Here is a 10,885-nt window from a genome sequence, read left to right on the forward strand (position 1 = left end):
GCCTCAAGATATTTTCTAAATTATTATTATTTTTTTTACGTGTGCATTTATCACGATGAGCACTGAATAACGTATACAATTGTCACATCACAGGACACCCAGGTGGCTAAGTTGTTAAGTGTCTGCTTTCTGCTCGGTGTCATGGCCCCACATCAGGCTCCCTGCTTTTCCCTCTCCCTCTGCCCCTGCTTGTGTTCCCTCTCTCTCTGTCTCTCTCTGTCAAATAAATAAAAATAAAATCTAAAAACAAACAAACAAAAAAAACGGTTGTCACATCACAGATACTGCATATCTGAAGTTAATATAACATGGGATGTTGACTCCACTGGAATTAAAACTTAAAACAATAAAACTTTAAACAATAAAATTTTTAAAAGTTCCTTCCATTTACACGAGATCACTGGAGTTGTCAAAACCATAAAGACAGAAACCAGAAGGGGGACCGCCGGCGGCTGGGGGAGGGGAGAGTGAAGAGTTAGAGGTGAAAGGGACAGAGTTTCAGTCTGGGAAGATGAAAAAATGTTCTGGGTCGCACCACAGTGCGAATACACTTGATCCCATCACTGAATTCTCAAAAGTGGTTGAGATGGTGAGTTTTACGTGATATGTATTTTACCACAATTTAAATAAATAAATAAACAGGATTTTTAAAAAAATTTTCTATAATAGAGTTTTCTTCCTCCTTGATATGGATATTTAAACACTGGAGACGAAATGTCTCTATTGCTCTTGATTAGCAAAATGTTGTGTTTCGTTTGTTTGTTTGTTTGTTTGTTTTTTCTGAAATTATCAGGCAGGGGACTTGCTGGGCACGGGCCTTTCCAAAGCGTGAAAGGAGGGTTAAGGAGTTCATATATCAGCAAAAACCTTATTTTCCACAATCAGTTCAAGTCGACTCCTACAGTATTACTTGCATTTTTTTTGTGCTTTGCTTTGTCACATGTGTGAGGGACAGATGGCGGGGTGTCAGGGAGTCCCCTCCCTGAAGACGCCGCAAAGTCTTCCTCTGGCCCTCCCTGTGTCTGGGGTCTCCTTCCAATCTGGGAAGCAGATCCGAGTTCCTCCCAGGTCCCCGCTGCAGAGGGCCAAGCGCCTTGCAAGTCTGAAGATAAAAAACATTTAAAAAAAAATAACATAAAATTAAAAAACAATCTGCTGTGGCTGGCCCCTGGAATTCCAGAAAATTCTGAATGAAAACAGCAGTTACAAAATGAAACGGGTTTACAAATTGTAGCTGATTATTCACTGGCTGGCTTGGGTGTTGGCAGGAGAACTTGAAAATCTGCCGCTCAAGGATCTGAAGGCCACTGAGGCATGCCGGGGAAGGCTGGGCCCAGCGGCTGGCCCCCAGCTCGTCCCCCCGCACAACCTCAGGCTGTAGTTGGCTGGGACAGAGGATATTCAGGCCCCAAAGGTCAGGCCCTGTAAAGCAGCGGCTGAGGGCAGCCCCAGTGTCTGCTGCTTTGGAATATGCGTTATTATCCTGGGACAGGGGTCCTCAGATGTCCAATACTCCGAGTCAGTTAAGGCTTTTGGCGCTGGGATCCTGGGGAGCCGAGAGTACTTTCCAGGCACACCAGAAATGTCTGCGTTATTTCTCCAGTGGGTCAGCAGACTTCTGTGGGTGCCAGGTCTCTGATGGAATAAATTTTGGATGCAAATCAAATATTTAAATTGATGTTTTCCCTCTCTGGCAGGGCTCTTCCAACTGGTCCTGTCAACTCTTTTTTTACATAAAATTCGGACGCCATAAATATGCATTTTTCTTCTGGAATACGCCTGAGGCAGGACAGTGGCTGTATTTGAAAGCCCGAGGCGACTGGTCTCCCCAGAGAAGGGGAGCGCGTCCCCTCAGCTAACCTGCCCGACTGAAAGTGTACTTGTCAGAAAACCGATTCAGTTGCCTGTTGGCGCCACGTGGTTATATATTGTTTAATCACAGAGGCCTTGGCTTTATGCCAAGCAGCGACTTGCTGACTGCTATCTTTTGGGAAAGAAGTAAGACAAATTCATTCACATCTGTCTCTTTTTCAGTTTCCTGGGCCAAATGAAAGCAAACGGTGTTTATGAACATCCCAAAGTGCTACAAAATATCCATCTTGGTGAAAATAAATACCATTTATTATTTAAATAATAATACCATTATTTATTTTCCCTTGAAAAACAGCACTTTGTGAAAGAAACTCTTATCCAGACATCTACCTCAGATAATTCTAGATGTTTCAAATGGCTCCCCTTCCTGCCTCTGCTTCATAGAGTGAGAAGAGAGACTTGAGAAAGGTCAAGTTTTCTTTTCCACAACTTCTTCTGGGAGCTGGGCTCTGGCCCTGGACTGTGAGTCTCCATGCGGGCCAGGTGTTGCTGACACCGGGAACACGAGGAGCGGAGGGAAGCACACTTCCAGAAAGGCTGGGGGTATGTGGTAACCTCGCTCCCCAGGAATCCAAGGGACCGCAGGACCAGAGTCTGCTACCACTCTTGGTAGTAGTGTGGGTGGGTGTTTTCCTTCAGGGAGGGGATCCAGGAAGGGCCGAGTGCTCCTGCCCTGCCGCCTCCCAGGATGCTGGAGGCCTCTTACCCCAAGCCCTCCGCCAAGTTGTGAAAGCAAAGGAGAAATTCTTGAAGGAAATTTAATGTGCTAGTCCAGTGAATGCATGAATGACAAGAATGTGAAAAAGCCCGACTGCTGGTGTGGAGAAAGTCTGAGTGGCCTGGACGGAAGACGAAACCAGCCACAACATCCCCTTCAGCCAAAGCCTGTGCCAGACCAAGGCCCTCGCTCTCTTCAATGCTGGGAAGGCTGAGGGAGGTGAGGAAGCTGCAGAGGAAGGTCTGAAACCGCGGAGGCTGGTTCGTGAGCTTTCAGGCAAGAAGCCATCTCATCACTCAGAGAGCAAGGTGAAGCAGCCAGTGCCGATGGAGAAGCTGCAGCAAACCATCCAGAAGATCTGGCTAGGGTCGCTGACGAAGGTGGTGGCCCTAAACAGCATATTTTCAATGTAGGGGAAGCAGCTAGGCTCCTACTGGAAGAAGAGGCCATCCAGGACTTTCACAGCCAGAGACCTTAAACTTTCAAAAGATGGGCTGACTCTCTTGTTAGGGGCTGATGCAGCTGGTGACTTGAAGTTGAAGCCTATGGTCATTCACTATTCCAGAAGTCCCAGGACCCTTAAGAATTATGCTAGGTCTACTCTGCCTGTGCTCTGTAAATGGAACCACAAAGCCTGGGTGATAGCACAGCTGTTGACAGCATGGTTTACTGAATATTTAAAGCCAACTGTCGAGACTTACTGCTCAGAAGAAAAGATTCCTTTCAAAATATTCCTGCTTATCGACAGTGTACCTGGTCACCCAGGACCTCTGATGGAGATGTCCGGTGAGATCAATGTTGTTTTCATGCCTGCTCACACAACGTCCATTCTGTGGCTAACGGATCAAGGGGTCATTTCAACTTTCAAGTCTTATTATTTAAGAAATAGATTTCGTAAGCCTAGAGCTTCCAGAGATAGTATTCCTCTGATGGATCTGGCCAAAGTCAACTGAAAACCTTCTGGAATGAATTCGCCATTCTACACGCCCTTCAGAACATTCCTGGTTCAGGGAAAGAGGTCAAAATATCAACATGAACAGGAATTTGAAAGAAGTTCATTTCCACGCTCATGGTATGTCCTTGAGGAGCTCAGGACTCCGGTGGAGGAAGGAATTGCGGATGTGGTGAAAACAGCAAGAGAACTAGAATCAAAAGTGGAGCCTGAAGATGTGGCTGAACCACTGTCATCTCATGGTACACTTGAACAGATGAGGAATTGCTTCTTATGGATGAGCAAAGACCATGGTTTCCTGAGATGGCACCAACTCCTGGGGAAGATGGCATGAAGTCTGTTGAGATGACAACAGAGGATTTAGACCATGACGTAACTTGGTTGATCAAGCAGCGGCTTGAGAGGATGTGAGGGAGGGAGTGAGAGAGTGGACTCCAGTTTGAAAGAAGTTCCCGTGTGGGTAAAATTCTATCAAATAGCATCACGTGCTACAGAGAATTCATTTGTGAAAGGAAGAGTCAATCAATGCGGCAAACTTCACTGATGTCTTATTTTAAGAAACTGCCACAACCTGGGTGGCTCAGTGGGTTAAGCCTCTGCCTTCAGCTCAGGTCATGATCCCAGGGTCCTGGGATTGAGCCCCACATTGGGCTCTCTGCTCGGTGGGGAGCCTGCTTCCTCCTCTCTCTATACCTGCCTCTCTGCCTACTTATGATATTTGTCTGTCAAATAAATAAATAAAATCTTAAAAAAAAAAAAAGAAATTGCCACAGCCATCCCAACTTTCAGCAACTAACACCTTGTTTAATCAGCAGTCATTGACATGAAGGTAAGACTCTCCACCAGCAAAAAGATTACTCACTGAAAGCTCAGATGACGGTTAGCATTTTTTGGCACAAAAATTTATCTTAAAGTCTTTTAAATAAGGTGAGTAAATTGTTTTTTTTTTTAAAAGATTTTTTTATTTATTTGAGAGAGACTGAGAGTGCTGAGGGAGGAGCAGAGGAGGACAAGCAGACCCCATGCTGAGCGTGGAGCCTGACACAGAGCTTGACCTCATGACCCTGAGATCATGTCCTGAGCTACAGTCAAGAGCTGGACATCTATCTGACTGAGCCATTCAGGCACCCCTGTACGTTGGTTGTTTTAACACAATGCTATCCCACAGTTAACAGACTACAATATAAACATAACTTTTACATGCACTGGAAAACCAAAAAATTCATTTGACTGGCTTTATTGCAATATCCACTTTATTGCAGTGGTCTGGAACAGAACCTGCAACGTCTCTGAGGTATGCCTATACCTATAACAATTTAAACTTATTGAAAAAACAAAACCAAAGACCTGAGGGGGGGCATGGCCCAACACGTAGAATCAGTGCTGACGGTCACGGTTCCAGCTTTCTATCTCTTGCCCATGAGACCGCAGTTCCCAGAGTAGGGCCCTCTCAGAAATCCAGGGCCCACTGGGTCTACAAGGAGGTTTTGAAACCACATCCCAGCATGCTGACTGAAAGCAAGTGTGCTACCTGGCAGGGACATTTAGTATACAACCGTTCTCTCTTGCTGACATACTGCTCACCTAGTGACCACCTGGAGCTTTCCTCACTTGGTCCATCTTAGAACTAAGGCCCCACAGCTTTCAAGGCCCTGAGCCAGCAGGGCCCTTCCCCACTGTGTTAGTCTGAGAGGGTCCCAGTAACAAATACCACAGACTGGGTGGTTTAAACAACAGAAACTCATTCAGTCACAGTTCCGGAGACTGGAAGTCTAAGATCAAGATGTCAACAAGGTTGGTTTCCTCTGGGACCTCTCTTCTTGGCTTATAGATGCCACCTTCTCCCTGCCTTCACATGGTCTTCCCTCTGGGTCTGCCTTTTTTAATAAAAACGCCAGTTATAGTGGCCAATATAATTTCATTTTATCTTGTTTACTTCTTTAAGAGTCTCATTTCTAAATATGAATATATTATATGATATATATGATATGATATGGGGTGGGGTGGGGGTGGTTTAGGACTTCAGCATATGAATTTTAGAAGACGTAACTCAGCCCGTAACAACCAGTTCCCCCCCAGCAGCCTCCTGATGACCCCAGTAGTGCCTTCCTTTTCATTGTCATTATACCCCAGATAGCACCCTTAACTTTAGGAAAACTCCCAAAGGTGACCCGACGGGATCTTGAGGCCCGCAGTCCTGACCAGCCCAGAGTGCCTGGATAAAAGCCATGTACCCATTTTTCCCTCCAAACAACGTTTCGAAAGTTGCCAATAATTCTAGTTCTGGAGATGGATGGGTAGTGACGGTCACATGCGTGTACTCAATGCTGCAGAACTTTTAAACTCCAATATGATTAAGATGGTAAAATTCATCTTGTGTATACTTTACCAAAAAAATCTTTTTAAAGTGTTAGAGATGATGAAAATTTAAGACCAGGTCCGCTAGGGGCGCCTGGGTGACCCATTCAGTTAAGTGTCTTACTTTCGATTTTGGCTCAGGTTATGATCTCAGGATTGTGGGATCAAGTCCAATTTTTGAGCTCTGAGCTCAGCCTAGAGTCTGCTTGCGATTCTCTCTCTCCTCCTACCCTTCCCCCTGTTCTCTCTCACTCTCTAAAATAAAAAAGAGAGAGAGAGAGAATGACCAGGACCGCTAGTTTAACACAGCAGCACAAAATGAACAAAAGGCTCCAGACTTTTGGCCCTGTGAGCTTCCTCTTCCACTCGATTGCAGTTGCTTTTAAAAAATCGCCCAGTGCACCTGGCTGGCTCAGTAGGTAGAGCTTGAAACTTGATCTCAGAATGGTGAGCTCAAGCTCTGTGTTGGTTGTAGAGCTTACTTCAAAACAAAACAAAACAAAACAAAACAAAACAACTTCACCCTTCCTTACAAACCTTTAAGTGTTCCGTGTTGTTTACTCCACAGCTCCCCAAATCTGCATTCAGCACCGGAGGTAGACTGGGAAGGAGGAAAGAGCATGGCTTTGGAGTCCAGCAGTGCCTCAAAACTAGATCTGCTGAGAACCAGGCACGTGACCGGGACCAAGTTACTTCGGCTTCTCTTCTGTAGAGATCACAATGTAATTGGGGTTTTATGAATACTAAACAAGGTAATGAGCGTGCTGACAAGCTGAAAAGTTTTCAGATAACTGAAAACAGAGAATTTTAAATTAATAAATGGACTTGCCAATTATTGATTCATTTAACAGCCTGAACACCACCATTCAAAATATCAAAATTTATATGCAAGTAGCTATATGTGTAATTTGAAATTCTAACTGGCAAACTTTGCTATTCATCTGAGAGGAAATGAAAGATGCTTCTCAGATGAATAAAATGTTGTCACATAATGCCTGTTAGTTACTTGGTTGGTCCCCAGTGAACCACACTGTCTAAGATTCATGCCCTAATAGAGTCTCCCACACTGACTCAGGGTTCGGCCATGAGACTAACTTTGGTCAATGGACCATTAGCAAGTATATTAAAAATGGAACCTTGCTTAGCACTCTCACAATGAGGTTTGTCTTCTTGAAATGTTTTCTCAGAGAGCAGTCACCATGCTGTGAGAAATCCCAAGCAGGGGTGCCTGGGTGGCTCAGTGGGTTAAGCCGCTGCCTTTGGCTCAGGTCATGATCTCAGGGTCCTGGGATCGAGTCCCGCATCGGGCTCTCTGCTCAGCAGGGAGCCTGCTTCCCTCTTTCTCTCTCTGCCTGCCTCTCCATCTACTTGTGATTTCTCTCTGTCAAATAAATAAATAAAATATTTTTAAAAAAAAAAGAAAGAAAGAAATCCCAAGCAGTCACACAGAGGGGACCTTGGGAGGGAGGCCATTTTAGACCATCTACTCAACCCACCATCAGGTAAAACAGGCCTTCTGGTCAGCTGGCAGTGTTGTGAGAAATAATGGATTATTTTAAGCCCTTAAGTCAGGGCTGATTTGTTACCCAAGAGTGGATGGCTGAAACAATTCCTTTTCTTCTTCCCAATCTCATTTTGGTAATCACACAGAAATAAGAGAATTTGTGAGAGAGAGGACGTCTTCATGTTTAAGATCTCCAGCTATGGAAGCAAGCTTAACTTGTAATTTTGGTTTAACTGCTTAATTTAGCCATGTAGCCTTGGGAAGATAATTTAATTTCTCTAATCTTATCTGCAAAATGTGGGTAACACCTGCTCCAAGTGTCTTTAGTGGGCATTTACCAATAGAATGTGTATAAAAGGCTTAGCCTGCCTGAACACAGAGTAAGTGCTCAGTAAATGTCAACTACTATTATGAAATTGAATATACTGGCTGGTGCTTTTATTCTGAGAACTTTAGAACGAACCCAAAACGAAACAGGGGCAAAGTTTACCAGTTGAGAAATAGAGAGAAGCTTTAGAAGTTCAGAAGGCATTATCTGCCCATAACTTTTTCCCTCAGGAACAAAGACACTGAAGCCTATTACAGGCCTATAAGAAACATCACAAATTCTGTCTGCTTACAGACCCAAGAGAGTGCCCTACATTCTCAAGCCCTCCAAATCTTATCTGGGTCTCTTACCCAGAAGAGTATCAGGCAGCATGGCCTAAAAGCCAAGAGACTTACTAAGATTTACAGAATGTGCTGCCTTGAAGCTGCCAATTGTTATCTGAAATAAGAGCCAGATGTGGGTTCCTTATAAATGAAAGGGCTCCAACTTACCTCATTAGTTGAGGGAAACAAAGAAAGTCTGCAGGAATAGACTTTTCAGTGTGTGCCTGTTTTTCCCTCAGAAAGAGCTCATGGATGCTAATAGAGTGATAGCCCAGATTTCTGGTCCCCAAATTTCTTTACATTTCTATCTTTCTCACTGAGAAAGCCTCTCACTGAGGCTTTCCCCACTAATGGTGCTCCAGTGATTGTGGTGGATTTCGGCAGTGCCTTCACACTTGGTTGGCTGCTGCAACCTTCTACCCTGACCCTGCCCCATATGGATATTAAAAGAGGAAGAAAAAAACCCAATCCTACCACAAGCCCAATTGCCTTTTCTGTAAGTCTTTCCTGTCCAAAATTAAGGATAGTCACTGGGGCGCCTGGGTGGCTCATGGGTTCCAGCCTCTGCCTTCGGCTCAGGTCATGATCTCAGGGTCCTGGGATTGAGCCCCATATCGGGATCTCTGCTCATCAGGAAGCCTGCTTCCCCCTTCCCTCTCTGCTTGCCTCTCTGCCTACTTGTGATCTCTCTCTGTCAAATAAATCAATAAATAAATCTTAAAAAAAAAAAAATAAGGATGGTCACTCTATAAAGGCAATGCATGAACAGCTCGCCCATAAATGGGGCACCAGCCTGTATTTAAGAAAATATTTTTTTTCTATAAATTGATGCATTCTACTTAGTTTTCCATTCATCATTAGAGGAAAATGGCTCCTACCAAGTTCTAACCAGAGAGAGCTAGTGTCCTGTTGAGCAATGTCTTCTCAAACTGGTAAATTAGGGCCCAGGAGGTAGGGTTGGGGGGGTTGTTGAAAGAGAATAGCTCCAAGATCAGAAAGCTCCCAAGTAGCTTTTCTCCCCAAGGGAAGAGTCCTAGCAGACATGAAATTCCATCCCTTCCAGAATGTTCACTCAACTCCTTCATGTAATAATCTATTATGTTAGCTTGAGTCAAGAACTATCAAGATAGAGACAGCAGTCCTCCTGAATAGCTTTTCCCCAAAAGGAGAAGTCATGTCAAGTATTTGTTTTGTTCTCACAGTCCTCATGAGTAACTATTGAGTATGAACTGGATGCTCAATAAACACTACAACAGACGAAAGTAATTCATGAGGGAGTATCAGGGCTAGTTTTGTGTCAACTTGACTGGATCATTTCAGTTTCCAGACATTTGGCTAACCATTCTTTCTCGGTGTGTCTGGGAGGGTGTCTCTGAATGAAATTAGCATTTGAATCAGTGGACTCATAAAGCAGATTGCACTCCTCAATTTGGGTGGTCCTTATCCAACCCCTTGAAGGCCCAAATAGAACATAACGGTGAGAAAGGGAGACTCTGCGCTCCCTTGGCCAGATTGGTGGGCTAAGACACCTGGTCTTCCCCTGTTGGACTGGGAACTGCTGGACACCATTGGCTCTCCTAGTCCTCAGGGGTTTGGGCTGGAGTGAACTGCACCACCAGCTCTCTCGGGTTTCCAGCAGACACTGGGGGACTACCCAGCCTCTGTAACCGTGAGAGCCAATTCATCACAGTACTTATTCATAATATATAAAAATATTTTCATTTTATAAACATACGTTCTATTGGTTCCATGTCTCTGAAGAATCCAGGGAACTTTGTGGTGAAAATGGCGCAGAGCTTTAGAGGCAACATGCCAGGAGGAAGAAAATGCCAACCTTGAGCAATAGAAAATAAGACAAATATTTCTTCAATTATAAAAGATGAAAATAATCATCTTTGACCTCTGGTCATTTCCTCAGAAATGGGTGGGTCACACTTGGTGTTCTGCCAAGTAACTTAATTTGATTTATTAAGATGAATACAGCAGTAACTTTGCATCCAGAGTGTAACCTCTTCCCCTAATCTGGATTCTGAAGAATATGCTTGCAGGGGTCCCTCAGGTCCTCAAGTCCCAACAAATGACACTACAAGAATTTGAGCACAATCTTAGTTCCTTAAAAGGGATGCTTCTGGCATAGTTTGGATTTTTCTTTTTCTTTTTTCTTTTTTCTTTTTTTTGGTCAGTTGCTATGTTACCAGTTCCCTGCTCTAAACTTAAACTGTGTTGGTAATTTGTAGATCTTTCTTTCCTTCTCTATCTCTTTTCTTTTTTCTAGAAACCTCTTGACACTTGCTCCTTAAAGATCTACAGAAGTCTCTTTTCCTGTGCATATAAATTCATCAACTGAGTCTTTAAAAACCCCTTTTATATCAGATTTTTTATTTTTCCTCTTATATAGAAAATAGTTGAACATCATATTAACTGGCAGATGTAGTTTGAAAACACTAATCAACCCCAGATTATTCCAAAGAATGAACAGCAGTAAATCTTATTCCCAACTTCAATTGACACCTAAATTAGGTTCCTTATTACAATACTTCCTCTCAGTTGGCATGCATTCGTACAGACAATCAGAGGGACATACTGAAACAAAAATACTTCTGATATCCTGCTTGGGTTGGTGGTTTACATCACGTAGAGGCAGAGAATGGAGCCACTGGAAACTTCTGGTGTTAACATTGTCAAGTTCAAAAGCAGCATGGAAGACTGTTCTAGGTCCACTGCTGTTCTACAGAGATTTAAGAAGCAGCTCATTGGGGCACCTGGGTGGCTCAGTGGGTTAAGCCTCTGCCTTCAGCTCAGGTCATGATCTCAGGGTCCTGGATTCGAG

General features: G+C 43.9%; 1 long non-coding RNA gene across 1 annotated transcript; it reads right to left on the reverse strand.

Annotated features, from left to right (window-relative positions):
- Positions 1-487: 487 nt before the first annotated feature.
- On the reverse strand, positions 488-10,885 carry LOC309865425. The gene is made up of 3 exons (XR_014312084.1): positions 9,791-10,885; positions 6,438-6,606; positions 488-3,879 (listed from the first exon to the last, which is right to left on the reverse strand). It is a non-coding gene; the product is annotated as an uncharacterized lncRNA (long non-coding RNA).

The sequence above is a fragment of the Mustela nivalis genome, assembly GCF_964662115.1.
Source record: "Mustela nivalis genome assembly, chromosome: 5".
Classification (NCBI taxonomy): domain Eukaryota; kingdom Metazoa; phylum Chordata; class Mammalia; order Carnivora; family Mustelidae; genus Mustela; species Mustela nivalis.